General features: G+C 37.7%; 1 protein-coding gene and 1 long non-coding RNA gene across 10 annotated transcripts in view; one reads left to right on the top strand and one right to left on the bottom strand.

Moving 5' to 3' along the window:
* Nucleotides 1-25,682, top strand: part of UNC5D (unc-5 netrin receptor D) — a 492,857-nt gene that overhangs the window by 9,060 nt on the left and 458,115 nt on the right. The window lies entirely within an intron of this gene.
* On the bottom strand, nucleotides 1,189-14,629 carry LOC139080154 (uncharacterized). Its single transcript, XR_011534426.1, has 3 exons — nucleotides 14,544-14,629; nucleotides 4,385-4,459; nucleotides 1,189-1,940 (listed from the first exon to the last, which is right to left on the bottom strand). It is a non-coding gene; the product is annotated as an uncharacterized lncRNA (long non-coding RNA).

Here is a 25,682-nt window from a genome sequence, read left to right as displayed (position 1 = left end):
GGCACAATGCAATTGGACTTCCAATAACAGTTTTCATCAATGTGTCCTTAAGAATTATCTAGCCCATTTTTAGAAAGAGAGGGAAAAAATACACACCACAAAATAAAATTCTTTGCCAGATAAATGTAAGTGTTATAAGACATTTGAAAGGAGCTGGGAAAGGTTTAACTCTCCTGCATCTATATAGACAACACTTGCACCTCCCTTGGTCTTGGGACCAGAAGCTACATTGATTGCCAGCAGGTTGCATCAGGAAATTTCCAAAGTTGTTTCCCTTAAAAAAAAAACAATCATAAGGTTCACAGGGTTTTTTCACTGTGAGGTGTGTGGGTGGGATGTAAGTGTTTGGGGATTTGCTTTAAAAAAATAAAGCTGAATAAAAGATTTGTCATTAAATTTTTTTTCACTTTGGAGCAAAAAATAAAACAACATAAAAGAAACCTCAAAAAACTATTGGATGTTTTCTCAAGTTTAGCAGACAGCTTGAGATGCATATCAACTTATGGGATAATAATGTGAAAAGACAGCTCTACCATATTACATACTGCAGCAGAGAAGCCCATGACTTGTACAGACAATTATTAGTAATTGTCAAGGTGATAAGTGCCCTAATGCATGGATATTTGTGTATATTATATATTAGTAGAATATCATATATCATCATTATAGCAAACTTTCATCATTGAAATTCTATGCTGTTAATTTAAATGGCATTAATAATGTTCAAACTGAGATGCAGACAATTTTGACTTGAAAGTAAACTTCTTAATTCTGATACTCCCATTTCTTTCTCTGTCCACAGTTTGGCCCATCTAACCTCCAACTGTCAGTCTCCTCTTGCTCCTTGTCTTTTCCTCAAGTCACAGCTCCCTTCCCATTTAAGCAATGTGGTGGGCTGGAAAGTTCAAGACCATGGAATGCCCTTCAACATGTCACTTTTGTCTCTGGTTCTTTTTATTTCTAAAATGAGAAGAAATGACTAAATTATCTTTAAAACTCCTTCTGCTCTAACATTCTATGATGCGCTTCATTGTTCTCAGTACCATTATTCACAGTATTTTTATCATTTCAGGAAGCATTTCTTGGCATTTTAAATATATACCAAAACCTGCAATAAAAAATGCTCTGGAAGTAGAATTTTCAGGACAAGTTAGTAAGACTTCAGGAATGATGCTAGTAAGCCTTGGCTTAAGAATTTTCAAAAAATTTAATTTTATGTATCAGTTTCCCTTAAATCTGTGATTATAAACTAATACACATATCTGCAACTCTAGCAACAGAAGTGGATTGAGTGGAAAAAGGCTGAAGGGGTTAGGAAGCACTCCACTGCAGCTCGCTGTTGCTCAATTGGGTCATGGGCCCACAGTTGATAGACTGACTTTTTCTTTTTTAATAGAAACTAGATTTATTAAATTTCATGTTAAGTTTTCAGATTTGATAAGTGAAATAATCTCAAATTATTTTAATAAAACACTTTTGACTCAAACAAAACACAAGATGCAACACTCAGCCTTGCAGTTTGCTTCAAATCAATGACTTTCTCCCATTTTGTTAAGAGATTTGAAGGCTCAGGGAGTCAGTTGATCCTCATTTTGAGCTATGCGGGTAAAGCTTTTTCTAGCTTTGTGGAGGAGCATTGGTCTAAATGCAGAAGATAAAAAGCAGTGAAGTGGACTTTTGTGTAACATTTGATAAACACTAATTTGATCACTGAGTTTCTATGTCCCTCTATTTCCCATTTGTGAAGAAAAATTATAAAACTATGTAATTGAAAAAGACTGTAAAATTTCTGGGCCGATGCCAAATCTCTACATGAACAACCAAGGTCTAGAGAAGCAAGGTAGCTTGCTTGGCTTTTAGAGGTCATTTCTCGCAGTGTTTGCCCATGAATCCAGATCTTCGTTTCTCAATGTCGTTCTTGCCTCTTTTCCTTTTCAGACCTATAATAACAAAACTAATCAATAGAGGCACAAAAGAATTCAGAAGAATGATACCAAAAGACTAAAGATTATTGATCATTTTACCCTTCTGTTAAAGGATGTTTTCCTTTATTTAAAATGTTTATATTTTTCTAAATACGTTTGAAATAGGATAGATTTTCTTCTTTGACTCTGGTCTTAATTATAGAATGTTGGGGCTATGATTTGAGGGGCTCAACTTGGTTCCATGTAGGAGAGCTAATTAATATTGTAAAAGAGGTTTGCATTATAGATTTGTTTTGTGTTTGGGTGAAATTTAGGGTGTGTGTTAAGCGTTCATTCTAATTACTTAACTTCTACATCCTTGGTAATAAATTTGCTCAGTATGAATCCACTAGTGGATCCTAAAGACTTTCTAAATATAATTATTTAAAGAAAATCTATACGTAGGAAAGAATATTTTCACTTCATTTCTGCTAATACTATGTAATGGTAGTGCCATTAATTAGAATAGGGAACATTATGCTTTACCTAAAGGATATAATTTTAAAATGGCATTTGACATATGCCTACTAATTCTTATCTAGATAAGTAAATCACTTCCAATTTCTATTTTTCCCTGTTTGAATCTGGATTTGCATATGTGGTAGGAAAGTAACACTTTCCATTTGAATGGTTTGCTGGGCCTGCTGTGAGGTGGTGTTTTTCAAATGGATATGATGGTTGGACACTCAGAGGACAACAGGTGGAGCAGATCTGAAATGTGCTCAAGCTTTGGACTTGTGCTCTTCAAAGAAAGCTTTTAATGTTGGCAGCAACATGCCAATGATACCCGCAAAAGACCATATATCTGCATCCAAAGAGAGTTAATGGATGTAATTTTAAAAGCATCAGTTGCTTCTTCTTATGCACTCCCTATTGTTCTTTATTTTAATGTGAATTCCTCATCTCTGATGGCGATGATAACTTGCAAAAATTAATCCCTGTGGTTGAGCTGGAACTTATAAACTCTGGTGACTCTATCATGATTATTATTCATATCGAAGCCACCTTGCTGGGAAAGTGTTAGACATGTAGGATGTTGAAACCTTCTGATTCTTGGAGATTAGGTGTCAAAATATTCAGGGTTTGGTTATTTTTAGCAATTATCAGTGAAAGATGTTGCTGCTGGAAATGGTAGTCAGCTTTTAAATCTACAAATCCTTGGTCATCACTCAAAGCCATTTTTTCAGACTTTCGAAACGGCAAACATCTGTAGTATTGTCACCCAGTGTTAGGTGAGAAAATCGTAGACAGGTGTTGTGAATGTGTGTGGGCATTAGCTTTTTTTTTTTTTTTAAGCTTAAAGCTGATGTTTAATACTTTAATGTGTGTTTAAACAGTTTTATTAAAGACAGTAGATTGGAAGATGAGCATCAAATGTTTAATGTAGCCCTTGTTTATAGAAATGCATATGTGTGTCATTTAAATTATGAAGAGAAACAGTGTAATTCTGATGTTCTCAGTCAGCTGGGGGATGACAAGGCCTCCATCTCAGAGCCGTTAAATCAGAATCTCGGGCTAGGATCCACCAGTATTTTAATTTTAAGTTCCTCCGATGATTCTCAGTTTGGGAAGCCAAGACGGAGAACCACTGCTTTACTGGGTGCATTGATTGTGTATAAATGTAGAAAGTGATCTTTTTTGAGAGTTAGAGGAGATACTTGAGAACCCCTATCGTAGCAAAAGGGTAAGGGATGAAGGTGACCGCTCCTGATCCTCATGAGACCTTTTCTTTCCATGTTGCATCTCAAATGATCTAGCTGGGTGAAACTGGATGCTGGCACAAAACTTTTCAGCCTTTGAGAGGTACACTTTTCCTGCTAGGAAGAACTGAAGTATTCATAAATGAATGGGATTATATGAGAGAGTATGTAATAAGGAGGAGACTTTTAAGAACACAGGGTTGGAGGTTGTAACATATATTTTCCTTCTGGGCAAAAGCACAGGGCCCACAAAATGGAGATTCCTATTTTCCTTCAACGCTCATCTAATGTCTCCCAGGCCCAGAAGGTAAATGGTAAGTAGTCACATTCATGAGTGGATTAATGTCTTTGTACTGGTCTTGATGTCCAAAGGATGCAGACAGTATAGTTCTTAGAGTGCAGGCCAAGGTCCCAGTCAGCACCACTGTTGTTGACTAAAAGAGATAGCCAGACACAGCTGGCACACCTTGGCCACTTTAGGAAATGGGGCATAGGAATTCCTCCTAAAGCAAGCTTTTCTAATATTATTCCCCTGTTGACAAGTACTGCCTGTCATTCCTCATTTGTCTGAGAAACCAAATATAAACTCTGTAAAACATTTTGTGGTGTATTAATTATTGCATATGAGTAAATGTAGTTTAAAAAAAAACAAATGAAAATGGATATCTGTAAACTTACCGCCATGCTTAAGAAGCAGAACACTATCAACAGTTCACTCACCCTTGTGCTTCTCTTTAACTCATCCTTCTGGCTCTCCTTTAGAAGTAATCATGCTTGAATTCTGTTATCATTTCCCTGTTTTAAAAAATAATTTAAGTAAATACGTATGTACTCTAAACATAGTTTACAATTTCATGTATTCGAGATGTATTTAAGTTGTGTTATTGGTCCATCTATTCTTCAGCAATTGCTTTTTTCGCACCCAGTAATATGTTTCATCTGTGTCATGGCATGTACTGTTGTTGATTCATTTCCCTCAAGCACAATATTTGATGCTGTGACTAAACCATAATTGATTGATTTATTTTGCTGCCAGTGAAATTGGGTTGTTTTCAGATTTTTTTCTACTTTAAAAAGTGCTACTAGTAACATTCATGTACATGGCTAATGGTATCCATTTTCAAATGTTTCTCATTTATCTGAGGATAGATTACTAAGATCTAGAGAATGGTAATGCCAAATAATTTTTCAGCAATACATGAGTTCTCATCACTTCTCATAGGCCAGTATTTGATAGTTCCATGTCTAGAGATTTCTACTAATTTAGTAGGTATAATGTGATTATCTCTGGATAAACAATTTCTATTCCCTTGTTATTAATGAAGTTAAACATTTTTTCATGTATTTTGTTGCAGTTTGTATTTCTTCTTGAGTAGGTGACTGAAACATGTACTCAAGTCTTTTGCTCATTTTTTCTATTTTTTTGGCTTATTGAATTGCAGAAGTTTTCAATGTATGTATTTTTTAATATTATTTAATGTATTATGTGTGATTGGAATTTCTTCTCTGAGATTTCTTTTTATGAACTGCAATTTTTTATGTTTTCTCATGAACTAAAATTTTTAATTTTAATGTAATCAATGTTATCAATCATTTTGTGCTCAACTCTTTTGTATATTGCTTAGGAAATTCTTTCTAAATCTCATTAAAGATATTATCCTATATTTTCTTCTAAAATTTTATATTTTGGTCTTTCATATTTATGCCTTTAATCCACCTTGAATAGATTTTTTTTTCTGTGTAGAGTTTGAGTTAGGGATTTAATTTCATTCTTTCATATAAATAATCAATTGTCCCAGAACTGTTTATTGAGGAGTCTCCCTCCTTTCTCTAATGATCTGCACATGTCATCTTTGTAATGTGTGAAACTTTCATCTATGCATGGGAAGTTTTTAGTTTCGCCTTAAATGTTCTTCAAAAACAGTCCCAGCAACCTTTGAAGTTTTATTTCCTACTGCCATTTATGTACCCTCTATTCAACTGGGCTCCATGATGGGCCTCAAAACTGTCCCACAATTTCCTTTGTCTTGTGCATTTTGTACTTTTCTTATGCCTCTCACACGCTGCCTTATGTGTTGTTTTCGGTTTATTTGTTTCTCTTTTACTCCCTATTATATGTAAACTTGCGTAAGCAGTCACGGTGTTTTGTTCTTCTTCGATACCCTTGAACAAAATATAGTGTCTTTTACTTAATAGATATTTGATAATTCATTGAACTAAATTGGGGCTTGGTATTGAAGGGATCTTAGAAATTATCCCACCAATCTCATTCTATTTGCCCATCCATGAACACTGAGATTTATAGAGTCTAAATGCAATGCCCAGGCCATACAGCTTGGTGGATCCTGACTCCTTTTGTCTTAAGTTTATTCCAGAACACCTTTCATTATCAATCCATGGGCAAAGGACTGAACTACCAGACACTGTCTAGAAGTATGAATTAATATGAAGATAACTGGAAAGTAAATGAAGAGACACATAGGTGGCAGGTCCAAGACCCTTTGACCAGTTGAGTCTGTTACTAACAATGTTCATGTCACACTCAGACACTGGGCGTTTTCCAAGCACGCTCGGCTGACGTACATCTCTATGCCTTTGTTCATGCCTCTAGTTCAACAGAACTGATGTTATGGACCACTGTCCATGAATCTTCCCCTCTCCTAGAGATTGATTTCTTCTTGTTGAATGCTATATTTACATACATTGACATCACTGCTGTTATTGCCCCAATCAGACCATATTTTAGTTCTTTTTTGTAAGCTTCTCTCACTTCTCATTTTGAGGTCAGAGACAATTTCCTATTGTATTGTGGCTCCTCAACACCTAGCACAGGGCTGTGTTTGCTCTAAGTTAGGTTTCCAAGATGTTCTAAATGCAAAAATCAAACAGGCACACAACAAAAACCTTCGCATAAGCTTATAAATATGTTTTGTCATTCCACCATTTGGGTGTATAATTTGTTTGGGTGAAATCGTTGTGCTTCCCCCCACCTAATAAAATACAAAAACTATGGGAATGATAACGCATTTCCACAGTACTAGCTAAAGAACTGGGTACAAATATCCAAAGATTCCATGTTAGGGAAATTCTGCTGGGAAAAATGTATGCTAGGTTTCTGATTGAATGAGGCTATATACTTGGGAGTTTGTATAATCAGAAGAGAACCTAAGAGTCCAAGGTGTTTGGATTAAAGATGTAAAAAGGGACAATTATAGGAAAAGGAAAGAGAGATAAGAAGGCACGGGGTAGAAATACCCTTTGACCCAACGGATGGCCCTGGAGAACACATCCTGGGATGATTACAGTTTTGGAGTGAGCATTCTGAAGGAGTGGGAAGTATGGGAGCTCTTTGATGGAAGTTGTGAAGGTGGACTTTCAATATCTCCTTCACCTGACTGTTTACTGCTGGAGGCTTCCAGGCAGGAGAACACTGGGAAGCTGCGTCAGTGAGCCAGCAGGGCTGACAGCAGGATTTTTAGGAGCTAGCACTCTCTTCTCCACCCTGTAAGTCATGTGTAGGCTAAATGGTTAGATTAACACAACGAAGGAGCCCAGGGGAGCTTTATTTATATCTACTTCTAATAGCTTTTTTAGGTGAAAGTATTTTTTTCTAAATTATAGAAACATTATGTGCTCATTATAAGAAGTTTGAAAATATAGGAAAGGATTAAAGAGAACAGAAATCCCCAACAGATAATCCAAAAATAACCACCTGAGGGGAGTTCTCAGGTAGAAGCCATATTCCTCACGGTACCTCTGTGAGTCTGCAAGTCTCTGCTGGTACTTCCTATTCTCCACCTTTTGGAAAGAGGATCAACCATTTACCCAAGTACTACAACCAAATACTTTAGTTCTGCCGTCCCTATCTTTTCAGAATGTTCATTTCTTGGTAGCAGGTTCTGTGTATCTCTGTTACATACTTTCAATGTTTTATATAGTGTGAAAAAAGCACATATTTGTTATTTTTCAACAACTGGCCTGAACTAGTGGACACACCCTTTGTGGTGCCCAGGACCACTGGCAGCAGGCTCTCCGGAAGAGTCATATCGTAGTGCTTTGTGTTAATGAAGCTAACTCAATAAGACACCAAAAACATTTTTCCTCAGGATGACGATGATATAGTATTACTTCTTTGAAATTTATAAGAAGTTTTTTCTTTTTTGTTGTTGTTGTTGTTTTTAACCCTCCCAAGACAGCTTTGAAGGATGGTTTTCCTAGTCCTGGTACGTTATCATATACTGGGTTTATCTCAGCATCAAAATGCATCAGACCTTGACTAATATGAGCTCTTCTGACTACTGTAGACTTAGATAAATAGGGATACGTTTATTTAGAATATTTATTGTTCTCCCGTGTATGGAGGCTGTCTCAGTTGTGATGAAGTCTCGTCTCTAGGTAGCCAAGAGCAATGGCATCATCATATTTCCTCAAATTATATTCTGCATTTTTCTTTTCTTGGACTGGAATAGAAACAAACAATTATATGGAATTTTCATAGGCAAAATTAATTAAGATTAGAGCAATTAGTCTTTGCCAAGTCCCCTTCCCGCTGCCTTCTTAAACTGATTTATTAGTAAAATGCATCTGAAGTAATTAAGATGCAGAAAATAAAAATCTGAAGACCATATGTTTTCCAGCCCTGGACTCCGGAGTGCTCTGTCTATAACTCGAGGTGCTGTAACTACTTCCCATCACACTGGTAGTTCATTTTTACCTTTTCCAATTGAACACTTTAGGCAGACTGATTTACCTTTTTTCCTCCTCTCTGAAATAGAGAAATGCTCTTTAGCAGTTTTACCCTTTGAAAATATAAAATCACTCAAGGGCTTTCATATTTTCAAAGGGCAGAAGCAACTTGAGTGAGAGAGAAGAGTGCAAAAAGCTGACTGATCTTTTTTTTTTTGAGTGCTATAATGAAAACATGTATAAGACATATCCTCCGGGCCCGTGTGTGTGGACGCTGGGAAGAGGGTGGACGAGGTAAGGGAAGTGAGGAGCCAGAGAGGGCTGCACATTCAGAAGTGAGACAGCTTCCTCTGTCGCCAGGATTTTATTTTATTTTTCCTTTTTTAACTTACAATCTTTATTGTTTTTCCCCAAAGCCCAGGCTAGGATATAAATAAGTGGCATCCTTTAGGATTTTAATTGTGAAAATGACTGCTTCCGTCTTTAGCACTGATTTGCCACATCTCTGACCCCTGAGAATGAAATCGTAACCATCAAGCACTTGGCAGTGTTGCTCCAGAGTGAGTTTTGCCTTCAGAGTGACAGGTATAGTTATGTCTCCTCGAAAATGCGGAGAGAACAGTTCACCTGTCAGGTGGGAAACAAATAACGGAGCTACCAGCCAGACCCATTATCTTAGCCCTGCACCACACCTGCGCACAGCAGACACCTCTGAAGCGGTCCATCATTCGAAAGGGCCATATTTTACCCAATGAGGTGCTTACTACGAGCAGCTATAGAAATGATCTAGTAACTCCAGATTCGTTGGCAGCACAAGATGAGGGCATTCTGTGCTAGATGGCCTGTTAGCCTTCTCCCCTAAGCACATACAACAAAGTATTATCTGCAGGCAGGGTTTTACTTATTTATATTTATTATTAAACATAGACGTGAACAATGGCATATGGAGTGTGTAGCAGTTGTGATTCTTAAATGCCATTTGCCAGAAATGACGTCTTCTTTTGTGTACCCAGAGGTTACAGCCTTAATCAACAGGCTGAGGAATTGCCCCAGACCCTTATTCCAAGAAGACACCCAGGACAGTGCAGGCTGTTTCCTGAATGAGTGGGGTTGGGATTTGCTAGAGTCTAAAAGTGATAACATACTTTGCCATTTCAGTGGCTCAGTGGTATCATAGTGACTCTTTCTCTCTTTTTCTTTTTTTAACGCAGCCGGCACTGCTGTGGTAGAAGACAGGGAGAATCTTCTGAGTGATAGAGTCACACAATGCCTTGAGTTTACTGCAGAGAAGTGATTAATTGTGAAAGTGTGTAAGAGTTTATGATGCTGCTTCTGACGGACTTGCCCATCACAGGGCCACTTAAAATTCATGCGCAGTAGCAACTGTGAAGTAATACCTAAGACTCATAAATAAAGCAAACCTATCTTAATTTATTGCCCATACCTGCTATACCCATTGAGCTATTCAGAGCCCTGCACAATTGATGTTTCTTTCCTCCAGTTATTTCAGTAAAAAATGAACTCTATTTTATGCCACACAAGCATACTAATAAACCAGTGTTTTGCTGCTTATAAAGGCAAACTGTCACCTGTTAAAATATGTAACTGTCATAGAAAGATAAAAAAGGATCATTTAATAATGATGAACAATGTGCATGTCGCATAAATAGGATCCGAAAGGTAAACAACAGTTTATTATGCTAGAGCCAGCCAGAGCTATTCCTCAATGGAGGACTCTCAATGCTTGTCTTTGTGCTCTTTCTTTTAAGGGAAGTACAACCTGGCTTAACAATGATTGGGTGTGTGTGTGTGTGTGTGTGTGTATGTGTGTGTGTTTAATAGAGGCTCATTACTGGTTCAGAATATGGACTGTTGCTCTTATTATGGGGGGAAGAATGGTTTTCAGACGTATTTTCTTAACCGACGAGAACAATCTTAAGTGCTCTATATTATTGTTTTTTTAGGTCTTTATAATAGGGAGCGTTTAGAAGTTTCATTGTGCTGCTAGATTTGGGAAGGAGGTTGTTTTTAATTAAGCTCTTCAGCTGCTTTTTTTCAGTGTTGGAAACCAAATATATCTCAAGCAAGAATATGTCTGATGATGCTAAATAAAGTGAGTGCTAGCAAAAAATAAAAACGGATTTATTGTAGCTGCTTGGGTTTCTTGATCGCTCTTTATTGACCTGTACAAATAATACCTCCAAGGTACAGCATAGAAAACTCTCCAGCTTTCCTTCAGGATATAAAGGGTGATTGTAGGCAATGGGATAATGTTAAATTTGCACATTTGCACACTAAATTTTAACAGTCATTGGAGGGTTCTTTGGTTTTGGTGCAACTAATGAGAGATTGTAATGAAACATTTTTTAAAATTAATAAGTTCTTCAGTTGTAGTATATTAAACTTTAGGCGGTTAAAAACCAGAACAGTTGCCACAATAAGAGCTTCTTCTCCTCTAGAGTCATTTTTCCTCCTGTTTTCAGTTAGCATGTGTTTATATTGACTAATGTCTTGGAAATGACAATTATGGCTGGCTGAATAAATATTGAATATTTTAAATGTCGTGTAAATATTTGCCCAATAGACAGCCCTTGCTTCTTAAATATTTCGCCTTTTTCATTAGGTTCCATTTGAAATGATTTAGAAGCTTACTTACTATTGAACACAGATGTACCAGCTTAAAGAAAAAGAAAAACTCTTTCCAAGCATAGTTAAATTTAAAGCATTGTATTCAGTAGGAAACAGATTTTTACCCAAATTGGAGGAGCAAAGATTATACTGAAAGAATTAAGAAGGGCTTCACTGGAAAACCAGAGTGAGCCAGTTTCTCGGATTCGGAATTATGGTTACGTGCATCCCAGCTCCACCCCAAAATGTCCTGCTCACAAGGAGGTATCTTGATCTGGACATTTCATTTCTCAGCAAAATGCTTAAAATAATTGTGTTGTTTGCCAAAGTGATTTATAGACTTAGTAAAACAATGGCTTCATAAATTCAAGATGGAATCCTATAATACTAGGTACTAGAGCAAGATTTGACTACCTTCTCCTATCCTGTAGTCCAATTAATCTTCAGCAGCAGAAATCTATTTCTAAAATCCTTATTTTTATTTTCCCTCGAAATCCCCCCAGAAGTTCTCTGTTGCCTTTAAGATAAAGTACAAACTCTTTGATAATGTAATTTGGCCTCAATATACTCTTCCAGTTTCATCCCTTACCACAATCAACTGTGTACTTTACACTCCAACTGCAAAAACATGTCATGAAAAAAACACCCCCACCCCCACCCCCTCAAATGTCATAAGCTTTTCACTGCACTGCTCCTTTGGATGTGCTTATTTTCCGAGACACCAATTTGCCTGACGTCTCCATCAGGCCAGTGAACACCTACTTAGTCTTCTAAACCCATTTCAAAGGTGTGCATCACTGGAAATTCTTCCAATAATTCCGCTGAGTAGAATGAATCACTTGTCTCTGAAGCTCGTACTTCGAATACGGCATTTATTGCATTAAATTGCAATTAATAGGTTGCCTATTTCTGTAAGTCTATAGTAAACTTTAAGGAATTGTGTTTTATTCCTCTGTGTGTGGCATATCATAGGTAGTTAATAAATTATCTATTTTTAATCAATAATGGAATTTTTCATTCAACCTAGTAGTGATGAAGCTCCACATCTGTGTCTTTATATCCAAACATTAAGAGTTTAGACTTTAAAAGAGTATTTGAATATTAAGCCTCGATAAAGGTAGAGTAGCTATAAGAACAAACGATGAACAGGTGAACCAGCCTTAGGAGTGAGAGTTAGGTGGTTGATTTTTTCAGTTCTCCACATTCTCTTAGATGACCCTCATTTGATCACCGACTTGCCTTGTGGCTGTCAGCAAGTTTCCTTGCTAGTAACTTTCTCATTTGACGAATGAGAGCAAATAATATTATCCTTTCCTACTATACCGGATGCAAACTCCAGTGGTATAAAATCGCCACAAATTTATCTGAAAATAATGTTCATGTGTGTTTTTATTTGCTATAATTAATATCAGTATTTATTTTAATACATTTCCTAGAAAAAGGCCACTTTTTATTTTTTGAGACAAAGCTTACATGGGTCATACTTTATTTGGTCCAGGAACAAACATAATCAAACTAGGCCATGTGATTTATAAGATATGGTGGCATTTTGGAGAGTGAAAACATGGGCTCATTTATATCCATTTATATTCTACAGGATATACAGACCAAATTTACAGCACAAGCTGTGGCTTATCAATTCATTGATCTAGTTGCTCAGGCACTGCAGATGTTGTAAGTGCAAATGAATAGAAGAATAAATTCCTCCACAAGCCTTCAAAGTGGGGTTTGCAGTATTATCTCTTGGGGTACAGAAGCAGAATATCTTTTTCCGTGAAATGTTTTAAGTATATAAAAAGGCAGAGAATACTATATAGTAACGATTATCCATATGCCTGCACCAAACTTCATCAAATATCTAACTTTGTATCTAGAAATTAAAAAAAGATTTTAAGCTTTTTTATATATAAAACACAAATGGACTCTTTTGCCCACTCAGGCTACAGGAAAGTCCAACCTGTGGTGCATGAGATAGCCTAGGAGAATTGAGGTTGACACAACCCAAAGGGCTTGCAGTGGACTGCTGAGTGATGATGTAGTTTTAACTGATCTGCATAAAATGGGCAGATGGTTCATAAATATTCCTGCAAACAAATAGTACATTGAAAACAGTCCTACTGAGGCCAGCACAGATGAAACTAGAGGAAAACGGCAGAGACGTGCCTCTCCAAGTCTGAGTGCATACTCCCCGTCTTCCACAGCGCGAGAAAAAACGGTAACAACCAAATCAGATTTGACGCAAAATCAGCCAAATTGTTTTAAGGTGACTCGATCTGGACTGCAGTTAACAGTAAATTCTACCCTTTAGTTTATATTAAGACTACTATTTAATTGTAATATGAAGCTATTACTTAATGATGTTACCCAGTCTAAGGATGGAGCTATAATGACTAGCAAGGCATGTTATGCCTTTTTCTTTTCTTTTTTTTCTTTTTTTAAGTGTCTTTATATTTTAGAGCAGAAGTTGTTAAGCTTTTTCTGAAAAAGGACTAGATAGTAAAAATTTTAGGCTTTGCCATAGGCTATAGGCCATAGATTCCCTGTCACAACTACCTAACTGCTGGTGAAAGCAACTGTAGACCATCTATTAATGAATGAGTGTGGTTGTATTCCAATAAAACTTTATTTATAAAAGCAGGCAGCAGGCTGGATTTGACCTGAAGGCTGTGGTTTGCTGACTCCTCGGTTAGAGATAAATACAGAAATGGTTATGGAAATGATATGATGTCTGGGATTAGCATCAAAATACCCTGGGAGTGTGAAGGAAGTGGATGCAGATACAGATGAGATGAGGAAAGATGGGCCACATGTTGATAATTGCTGAAACTGGATGATAGATATATGAGCGTTAATTATGTATTTCTGACTGTATGTGTTTAAAATTACTGTAATAAAAACAAGCCTTCAGAACATTAGGACAGCCCTCTAAATGTTTTTTTTTTTTCTCAGAATGTTTAAAATCACCATTCAGTCCAGTAGTTTACAAAATTTCACTATTATTGATGATAAATGCTTAGAAGTGTATTTGAGTTTTCTTTAGAGCGAACGATAATTATCTGTATACCATTCGAAGAAAAGTTTATTTCTCTTTCCTTGGTAAAAATGGCCAAAATAATATGCCTCAAACATTATGGCATTCAATTGAAATGCATTCCTTTGTTGGCAAATACTGTTGGAAAAATGGGTAGTAAATACTGTTGAAGATTTGAAGGGACAACTATTACAACAAACTATACCACATGGAAAGATTGCCAAATAGATAAAAAGTGCAGAAGTTTCAACATCTCAGAGCTTATGTTGTTTGTTAGATTATATTCCAGTAGTGAAAGATATAAAGATTTACTCCAATTACTGTTGTTGTATAATAAACCATCCCAAATTTAGCGGCATAAGAAAACCATTTTATTATGTTCTTGGATTCTGTGGGTCAAGAATTGGTCAGAGTGAAATTGGAGATGCCTTGTCTCTGCTCTACAGTGTCTGGGGCCTCAGCAAGGAAGCCTTGAATGACTGGAAAAGACAGGAATGTTGGGGGCTCGAATCACCTGGAAGTTTCTTCACTCACCTATCTGGTATGTCAGCAGCACCTACACGTGGCCTCTTTGTGTAGTTTTTACAGCAAGCCAGCTGGGTTCTGAGAGGAAGCATTCCAAAATGGAGCCTCTGGAGAGCAAGTGTTCCAAGAGAACCAGACAGAAGACAGAGAACCAGACAAGAGAACCAGACAGAAAACAGAATTTTATGAGCTAGCCTCCGAAGTCACTTCTGCCATACTGTGTAAAATGAAGCCATCACAAGCCTATCTGGATTGAAAAAGGGAGGGAACAGAGACCTCGCCTCTAGATGGGAAGAGTGTCAAAGTGTCTAGGGCCATATATAAAACTGTCACAAGGACCAAATGTTTCTTTTCGTGAGCCACTAGGGAAAGTTAAACCAGATAAGATATATTCTCAACTACTATAAACAATAAATAAACTATGTGAATGTAATCACTGCTGGAGCAGCCATTTTGATGGGAATGAAAATAAGTTTTCCAGGATAAGATGAATGAGAAACTACCTGTGCGAAGTTTATTTCTCCATGGTTCAAGACTGAGCTATTTAAAGGTTGAGAACTTTAAGCCAGACAGACACTAGGAGTAGCATGTTGTGTTGATCTGGCTTATTTTATGAAAGAACAAGACTGTTAGATTATTGTAGAATCTTGACAATATTTTGTAATGACTTGGGAAATGACTGAACAGTTTTTGAAGGACATGAAGATTATCTGGTTATCTTAGGCTTTAGATATAAGATTACATGTAGTTGTAGCTGTTTGTATATTTTAGTGCCAGACACTGCTTCACCTACTACTCTCAAATCACTGATTTAATTTAACCAGTAGCCATCCACTTTTAAAGGGAATCATTCTCCACTCCTTCCTCAGGAGATGAACTTTGTGAAAAACTATTTTCTGATTCTAGTATTGGTTCTGGTTATTTTGAGTTAATGTTAAGCCTTATTCACCCAGCTTTTGCCTTTTTTCTTATGAATAGCCTTAATGATAACAATAATAGTAATACAACAGGCTGTCTCACTGAATTAGTTATTATGACAAATTGATGGACTGTGTGTAATTATCTTTATAGTAGTTGCTGGTGCAGTTTAGTATACTCTTCAAATTAAAAGTAAAACCTTGTGTCCTCTCAGTTCTTAAATTATAAGATCTAAGCCAGAGCTGCACTGTTCATTTATATTTTTATGAACCTCTTAACTTTGTGCAAGTGTCTAGCAGACACCTGCTTCATGGCCATTTAAAACAGTGGCTCATAACATACTGTAAATTTATAGGCAGTCATTTCTTTCAGTTGCCAACTTATGGTACTGTACTTGTGACTGCAATAAAAAAAAAATCACTATTTATTTCTTTAACTTTTAACATTGAAATGTGCCCCTAAGGTACATTATGGATATATTCCTATATTACTGGGGATGGCCTCCTGCCATTGCTCATCAGCAGAGCACGTCTGTTTGGGTGAGCTTTGTTTTTAAAATACACACATCACAATAATCACAACTGATCTTTTCAGAGAGATTAATGAATTCTGTCCTGTACTTACCTTGCAGGAAAGTAACCATCCTTAAAGAGAGCATGGGAACTTCATTTCAGAGATTCTTTCATTCAATAAATCTATGTATCACATGTCTATAATTTGCCAGGCACTGCTCTAGGCACTGGGATGAGATGAACAGCGTTTCTCCCCTCATGGGACTTCCCTTTGACTGGATATGTTTAAAATTGTAACTCCAAGGCTAGCACTGTGGAAGCTTTCGTGTCGTTGCTGCAGATAAGAATATTATGGCAAACACACTAAGGATGGGGGCTCATTTCAACTGCACGTGCAGTGTAGCCTTCTTAGGTGTAGCATATGGTCAATCCACCCACCACTGAAAGAAATCTCCAGAACACACAGCAGCTGTGGAGTAGAGTTAATGCTATGCTGTTTTTGAAGTTGTTGGATTTTCAGGAAGGAAGCTAGGTTGAATGGCTGTGCGTTTTTGCAGCCCCAGACAAAAGTGAAAAATGATGTTTAAAAACTAAATATTACTTAAAGTATCACTTTAGTTGTCTAACTGGAGAATGTAACATTTTATTCCATTTTTGAATTTTTCATTTTAAGGGACTGTGCATAGGTTGGCTTCCCTGGGAAGCAGATGCCTGGGTGCAGACCAGCACGCAGGACGTTCATTGCAGAGCGCACTGGGAATCAGCTCTTGGCAGGGACGTGAAGGCAGCAGGACTGGTGGAGGGAGAAGGTGAATGGCAGCCTAGCTGCAGCAGAGGCCTCAGCTGATTCCACGGGCCCAATGAAACTAGAATGGCTCTTCACTGTTGTCCCACATTGAGGCAAGTGCCCATGACTTTCAATATAGCTCTTTGTCCCACTGGCCTGCCCATGGGGAGGGGATGTTACCATCAATGAGTGAGACTCTTTGAGTGAGAAACCGGGGTTGTTTTCCAAACTACTGTGCACCTATGTGCCCATGGTTCCCCAGTGGATTCACAAGGACTCTGCAGGAACTACTAGCTTGAGGTCGTTCACAGTCTCCACGTTGAATTGCTTTTTTCTTTTCAAAACCAGGTTTTCACCGTCAGTATGTGAAAAAGCAAACACTGTGTGGAAATCAATGTGAAACAGAAATTCAGAGTGGTAGTGCCCAATCTTCCAAGGCTTGAAATTGTAGTGCCCATTGGGTGCTAAGTGGTTAAGCCTTGAATTCTTATTCGGTTGTTTGACCTACTTACAAATGGTATATTAGATATCTCTTAATTTAAGAAGTGCCATGAGAGGCTCCCAGAAGTGATAAGGTTTGAGGAACTCTGGCCTAGAGCAATTGTTGGGAGAGGAAGGCTCAGCTGAAAGCCGTTAGCCATCAGTGCTCACAGTAGCTGGGGGAACATGCGATTCTGTCCTAAAGATGGAATCTGGATGCACCCCACAGCATTTGCTATAGTGACTTAAGTTAATCTAGAGCCAACTAAAATTATGAAAGTGGGGATTTGTGTATCTTACGATTATTTGGTTGCTCTCGATCATGTTAATACACACACGCATAACTATGCAGACATGTAGGAGTTTCAACATGGAATCAGAAGGTGTGATTTAAGTACCTGCCCCAACTTTGCACTTTGGATCTTTATGTTGGACCTTGTTATGATGCAAAAGTTTATAGGCAGGCCTCTTTTGGACTTAAGTAATTCGACTTCCCTCAGTGGGGATCTATTTGAATTCTGCTGTGACACAAAGTGTAAAGAGTTTCCTATATGTTTGGAAAGATTCCCCAAAAGGTCAATTTTAGGATCATTTTTCTCTAGAGAAGTTAGAGAAAGCTAATAGCTAAAACTAAGCAAAAACATAACAATTTTGATATTTTACTTTCATATCATTACCACTCCAGGTTGGTAATATTTGAACATTTGCCATGTGACTGATAGATGTTTATTGGTTTACAAAAATCCAGTTGTTTTTCCATTGTAAGCTTGGGTCAGAAAAGTGTCCACAGAACCTGGGAAGGGTTGTTAAATATAAATTTTACATCCTCCCAATTTTATTTATAACTCTGGGAGAAATACAAGGCTTAACAATCCAAACCATTTCATCTTTTCCATGGTCTCCTGGTATCATTTTTATGTCTATTACAGATTTTTAATCAATTCATTATAGGGTTCTTTAAAAAACTTTCTCAGGAATGGGACTCATTTGTCTACTTCAACTGCCTGAGCATAATTATGTTTGACTAGGGCTCATTTTAGCTTTTGAGAATCCCAAATCTTGTCTCTGTGAAGTTCAAAAGAGCTTGCTGGCTACCAGCTGGCTTTTAAAGAGTAAAATGTTTTCTTTAGTCATCACAATATATAGGTTTCCTCTAATTACGATGTGAATGTGAGTTTTTAAAGATACTGCGAGGCAAAAGGACTACCAGGGTGAAAAGCCAAGAGTAAAATGGCTTCTTCAGCTGCTTTGGCAAATCTCTAGAGAAGGATTTGTATTGAGAACCCATTGCGTAAGTCCAACATGGCAGCAACCACCTAAGAAACTCAGCTGTCTCAAAAGAGAGAGAAAATGGTGCTCTAGCCAAATTGAATTTGTAACCTGTTTATCCGGCACATATTGGATCAAGTCCAGCACCTCTGGTGTTCAGGGCGTGAGTGAGTTTGTGCGTGTGTGCATGAGCGTGTATAGACGTGCACATGTCCAGCTTAGATGATCCTAATGGCTGGATTCCTGACAAGTGTTTTTATAAACCCGGAAGAGAACTTTAAAATCTCATTGCTTTGCGATATTCCCCATTTTGTCCTTTGGTGACAGAGTTTAACAACATTAATTTGTTACTTTATTTGTCCCCTAACACAGGTGAGCTGAGCAACAACTTTACCACTTCAAAGTTTGTCTGTTTGTATCTGAAATATTGAGTAAGTATTTTAATCCTAGCTAACAACAGCCAGAGGAAATTTTAGTAGGCAAAATGGCAATGTATTGTGAAAAGTGTTGTGAATTTATCAAGTCTAAAAATCTCTTTTTGATTAAAATGCAATGAAATAGGAAAATAAATCTGCACTCCTCTTCTTTCGCTACTCTCCCTCCTTTTGCCTTCTGCGTTTTGAGCAAATTTCTCTTCATTCTATCCCTCTGTTTCCTGTTTTTCTTACCACCCCTCCTCTCAAATATTAGAAGAAGTGTAATGGATTGGATTAAAAATCTAATTGGATTAAAAGTTCATAACATATGTCACAATCCATTATGCATAAATTAGTGTGTCCTAAATTCAGGCAAAGTGTGTTGAAAAAAATGGTTTCATAAATACAAATCAATATCATTGTGACAAATCAATGTGGCAAAACGTGTCTTTCATATAGACGAACATGACCTGTTTTTCTTTTCTCTGGGGCAATATAATTGAAAAATGGTATTCATTTCCTTAGATGTGTGTTTTTTCTCTTTTGTTCACATTTCAACTCTGTGAAATTATGCTTATTTAATTTGTTTTTGTTATTTTCAGAGTCCAGGTGATATTTTGACAAAATGTGTGAGTTTTTGAGTCTGGCATGTGTAAGATCTAATCTCATATTCACCATTTGCTCTCTGTGTGTGACCTTGAGAAAATCACTGTGCTACAGTTTCCCTGTCTGGAAAATGGCCACATGATACTTATCTCCTGGGGCTTGTGATAGTGTATAAAGTGAAATTGGTTTACCTCCAGTTGTAGTATTGTTTGTATGCCTTAATTCTTACATATCTATGTCTATCTATCTTCTAAATAGTTTTCATTTGTAGTTTGAATTTTATTTCATATCATCAAGCCATTTTGTAAACAAAACAGTTTAAAATTTCTGAAAGATTGGGGCTTATACCCAGAGAAATGGGATATGCGCATGTTCTGGTTGTATTTTTTGGAAGGTGGGGTGGAGAGAGAGATAAGATTTCATTTGTAGTTTAACACATGATAAATATTTTGCTAATGATTCAAGGAAATTGAAAATAAAATGCATATTTTTTATTGGCAGGTTATAAAGCTTTCGATGTATATCTATCTAATCACCCCTCTTAATCAGCTTTTCAAATTCTCTGAATAGGTTGTTAGTGTGGGGAGTTACACTGGTTTACCCCATAGCAGCGTCGTTATAATGGCAGTAAGCTTGCCCTCTAAGTGTTCAATTGTTCAATTAAGAATTGACATATAATATATCAAAGGTTAGATATGTGGATTCATTTTAGTCAGAATTGCTTCTGGGCCAGCAAGATTTGACTTTGACCAGAAGCTTATCTATTGAATTAACATAGCTAATAAATAAACCATCAGAGTGTCAGTCAGACTCCTGTGCATAAACAAGTGATGTAAAGAAGCCCTACATTTGTTTATCTTCCACATATGAGTGGGATCATAGGGTATTTGTCTTTCTCTGTCTGACTATTTCACTTAGCACAATATCCTCAAGGTCCATCCATGTTGTTGCAAATGGCATGATTTCATCTTTTTTATGGCTGATTCCATTGTATGTATATATACACCACACCTTCTTTATCCATTCATCCATTGATGGGCACTTGGGTTATTTCCAAGTCTTGGCTATTGTGAATAATGCTGCAGTGAACATAGGGGTGCATATATCTTTTCGAATTAGTGGTTTTATATTCTTTGTATAAATATACAAACACGTAGATAAGGAAAACAGATTGGTGGTTACCAAAGGGGAAGTGGGTAAGGGGAGGGCAAAAGGGCTACAGGGGCACATATTTGTGGTGACTGATGGAAACTAGATTTTTGGTAGTAAACATGATACAGTCTATACAGAAGCTGAAATATAATGATGTACACCTGAAATATACACAATGTAATATACCAATGTGACCTCAATAAAATAATTTAAAACAAAAAGCCTCACATGACCAGAGGCAGTGCAAGCACTGTCCTAGTTAGAGTGAGCTTTTGCCAGTGGATTTGAACATTTTTTACTATATTACTACAGTCATTAGTATTGCTATACAAATTTTGAGATGGCCGATTTCAGCTATCTTAAGAAGATACCATTTAAGTTTTGGTTTATCCATCTCTTTCCTCTTGTTTTGATCCCATACTCACTAAGCAATCTTTTGAGTTATGATTGTTTCCCGTGTAGGTCTGTATTCAAGGAGAAGCCAGATGAATTTTGCTTTAAATACTGCTCTGGACAGTAATCTATCACTGTTAATTAATAAATTAGCATTGGAACGATTGGTTTGTCAGTTGACAGGAATATACCTTAAGACGATATTTTTAAAGGCAATCTTTTAAAATCCAATATGGTAAATTTCATTGTGTATTTTCAGAGGTTTTTCTCACCTAAGAAGAGTTTTCAATTACTTTTTCCTGTGATAATTCTTTGTCTGTGTCTGCTCTGTTCTCTGTCTGGTGTTTTATAATGCACATTAGCCATCCTGGACCTGCCTTCATCGTCATTTAGCTTTTCTTTTTTTCATCTTAATCCATTTATCTTTCCCCTTGAATCTTGGGAGACTTTTCTCAAGCCTTTGCTTCACTGATTGGGTTTTCTCCGCACTCCTGACTGCACCTCACTGCCTTCATTGCCATCTCCAATTATGTAGGCCAGGCTTTCCATTTTTCCCCTGTTCTTGACTGCTTCTTCTCATGACCCTCAACTCTCATTTCAGAGATGCAGTGTCCTTTTAATTTCTACTAAAAGAATAAATTTAAAGTAAGTTTTTCCATTTCTTATAACTTTTTCTTAAGAAGATAATCACTTTGCTTCTTCAAAATTTTGTTTATATATGGGGTGAACGTCTATACTTTTCAAAGATTTGTGATTGCAATGTTCTCCTTCAGAGATGATATTGAGTGCTCTGCAAATTTCTGTCTTTAAGGAAAGACGGGAAAGATGCTGGAGATTTAGCAACTTGGATGCGGGTGACCAAAACCAAAGGAAGTACCCCAGGCACCTTGACCTATTTGCCAGTTTCTTTCTGTATTTACCGTGGTATGCAGTAATTAGTTGAACTACTCCCTCCCTCCCTGGTGTGGTCTGGTTCTTCTCAGGACTGTGCTCCATTCTTCAGGCCCAGTGAAAACCAGGGTTCATCCAGAAGTGAGTTCTGCTGTCAGGTTCTTGCTCAGAGTGTCTTCCAGCTCCTGGTACCCCTGACCCCCGTGCACTCGGAAAGTCACATGTGCCTCACACCACACTCACACTCATTGCCAGCCCTGTCACTGTTACCTAATCAGTGTTAGCAAAGTTAACTTTCTAGGATCGTTTCTACAACCTTCCCAGGTATATACTTCCTTCACATTTAAGATGTCTTCATCAGGTCACGCTTTCCTTAATGTGAGGCTGTCTGCATTGTATCTGGCAAAAAGTCCTTGAAGTTACTGGTGTGAAAAATATAAGCAGATTATTTCTTATTTTAAAATATCCAGTTGTCAGTCATTTCAGTGGGTGTCTGAATTCAAAGATGGAGTTTCATGTGTTCAAGGCTGGTATTATGTAGAGAACCAAATATCTTTTAAAACGATGTACTAGATGTTAAGTTCTGTGTGTTATGGTAGGTCCCAGTTATCATCACCAGTTGCGAGTGATTATCTCTTCTAAGAAAGATTCCAGATTTATAACCTTAGCAAATTCAATTTCTGCCATATCCCAGGCTCCCTGCCATGAGCACCAGCCCAGTAGATTCCAGCAGAATCTAGCAGAGCTCTAGCAGAAGATCTCTCCCCCTGCTGAGATGCACTGAGAAGGACAAGGAGTATCTCGTCAATTCTAATGACACTGTGTAGGCTCAACGCATCTGTGCTTGGTCATTTTGTAAATAGTGACTAATGCTTACAGAGTTGGGTTAAGGCATCATTTCCTGGGTGTTTCTGAAAGAGGAAGATAAATAAACTCAAAAGGAATATTTGGGACTTCACTCAACTGTCCACCTATTATGACTTGCTGTGTTTGTATTTGCAGTGGGGAGAGATGATGCTGGGAATAAGAACCAGCTGTTTCTGAGATATAGTGATGAACTTGTAAACTATTCAGAGAACGTAAACATAATATAAATTTTATGTGGGTAACAAATTGCTCCCACTCTGACTGACCCTTTGCAATGAAGAGAAAATTTGTCAGCGTTGTATTTTTGCTGTAGGTCACATTGGTGACTAATGAACACAGATCCCAAATGTAAAACGTGTAGGAATCAGTCCTCTATAGCCGGTTAATAACCAGGTCTACTACCATGGTCAGCCTCAAAGGATGATGTTAACTCCTTGCCACCTTCATCCCAGCTACCTCCACACTCATATATAAATGCTCTAATGATGAACACTTCCGAATGACCTTGCTTTGCTTCAAAAAGAAAGGCTCAGGCTGTCGTTGCTGTTGGCTCTCCCATAGGCAAAAGATCTCCAGCTTCCAATTAGCTAGAGCGAATTGGAGCCAAAACAGAAACAAAAGATACAATCTATAGACTTGACCTTGTATGCTCAAGAAAAGTTCAGGATTCTGGGTATTTGTACCGTGGAAATGGAGCATAATCTTTTCTATGGTGCAATTAAAGATTCAAAAGTACTACTATATATGAAGAAATGCTACCTTTTCTTTGTAAAAGTTGATCTGTAATTTCTCTACTCTGCAAAATACTTGTGATAGAGGATCTTTTTGAGAAGACAGTAGTAAAGGCTTGGTATTCAATCATTTACTATTTAGTGAAAGAGTCCGTTTTGTTTGTGTCATATATTAGATAAAGAGTTGACCTTCCTAATAATGTTTTTTCCTGCATCTGCATTTATCTGTGAAATTCTGTGTGTGTGTTGGGGCAAGGCGGGAGGTTGTTAATGTGAGGTTGCTAGACAGAGTAACAGGGACTAGGGCCAGCCCAGTGGCAGCGGTTAAGTTTGTGTGCTTCACTTCCACACCCCAGGGTTCCAGCGTTCAGATCCTGGGTGGGGTTGCAGCACTGCTAGCCAAGCCACGCTATGGCAGCATCCCACAGAAAATAGAGGAAGATTGGCAAGAGATGTTAGCTCAGGGACAGTCTTCCTCACTAAAAACAAACAAACAAAAGTAACAGGGAATGTGTCCTCCATTTGGTGACTTTCTTTACCTACTGTCAGCCAGAACAGAGTTCATATTGGCTTGCCAGTATTTGCAACACCCGCTTTGATACTTCTTATAACATTTATGTCTTCAGAAATCTGCAAATTCTCATTTAGTACTGCCTCTTCTTCTCATTTTCATTGCCACCTAATTTTCTTTTGCCTAAAAGATTGCATTTAAGTGGACTTCTGTCTTTGGTGCCCTCCCCCACAGATTCGTTCCGTCTTCCATTCCCAGATTAATCTTCCTGATGCTCACCCTAGTAATCTCTCTCCCTTCTCAGATCCCTTCTGTTTCCCCATTGCCTGACAAATAAAGTTTCAACATGGTGTTCGTTTAAAGCCCATGTGTGTCTGTCGCACAACTCATATCCCTCAGCTTGGTTCCGTTTACTTGTCACTTGAAGCACAAAGCCTCTCTCTCTGCTCCCCTGGTCAGAACTCCCTCGGCTCTTCGGAGCTTACCAGGCCCTGGCTGTGTCTCAGATCTCTGTTCTGTCATCACATGTTTGTGTGTCTTCTCCCTGTGGGCAAACCCCCCTCTATACTGAAGCCTTTTTTTGAAATCTTCCTTCTAACTCCTTTCCCTGATGAAAATTACCTCTTTCCTTACAAGATTGCATTTCCTCATTTTCTCTTTGCTATCAATGCCCAGATTCAACGAAGGAGAGACATTTTCATGGCCAGCTCCGTAGCTGTGTCGGGTGCAGGATGGGCACCATTTATCAAGGATCCATACCCATGTCACTGGGTGTGAATGTTTCTTGCACTAAATAAGTAATTACAACCCTTTCCCTCTAATTTTTTTGCCAAACTCTTTTTCTTTTTGAAACTCTAACCTTGCTATTCTACCTTCCCTGAAGATACTCCTACAGGTCCTGGAAAGGATTCCTGTAGGCTGTTCCCCTGTGAAGAGGCCCTATAGGTGAGGTCTAGGACAGCCTCATTCCGCTGTCCCCTGTGGCCTACATTTTCATCATTAGGGGAAATACCTTCCCATACTAATGCCTTTGACACTTCTCAGTGGATGTCATTCTCTCCTTTTCTTGCCTACTTCCTTCATTTTGTTTGGTGACAGGTGTTCTGATGATATCCTAAATCTAGGCATCCTCCTCGTTTTACATTCTCTGTGTGATGAATTTCTTTTGTATCATATCTTGAATATCCACGTTTAATGACCTATCCCTTCACATGTATTCAGGTATTCTTCTAAGCATTAAAATATTGTGCTATTTTCCATCCACTTAAAGTCCATGTAAGCATCATTCAGTTGTAAAGAGCAGTTCCAAATCTCTAAATGCTCAGAGCAATTTGCAGAGACAGGAATTTGGCCTAAAAATTTTTTGCTTTTCTTAAAATAAGTAGGAAAATACTAGTCATATTTGGTCTCTTTTATAAATACCTCATGAAACAGTGGCCACTCTGAATACTGCTGTTGGTGTCGCCACAGCATCCAAGACCACAAGACTGCATGCTCTGGGCTCGACGGCTACCAGCCGTTTTGAACAATTTCATTTCATAATTTTCTTTTCTTTATACCTGTTTACTGCTAAAATTTAGCAGAAAATTATGTAAATGTAGTGCAGTAACCTCCT

Source organism: Equus przewalskii, chromosome 28 (assembly GCF_037783145.1).
Source record: "Equus przewalskii isolate Varuska chromosome 28, EquPr2, whole genome shotgun sequence".
Classification (NCBI taxonomy): domain Eukaryota; kingdom Metazoa; phylum Chordata; class Mammalia; order Perissodactyla; family Equidae; genus Equus; species Equus przewalskii.
The sequence above is the reverse complement of the archived record's forward strand: the minus strand, read 5'-3'. Positions and strand labels throughout refer to the sequence as shown.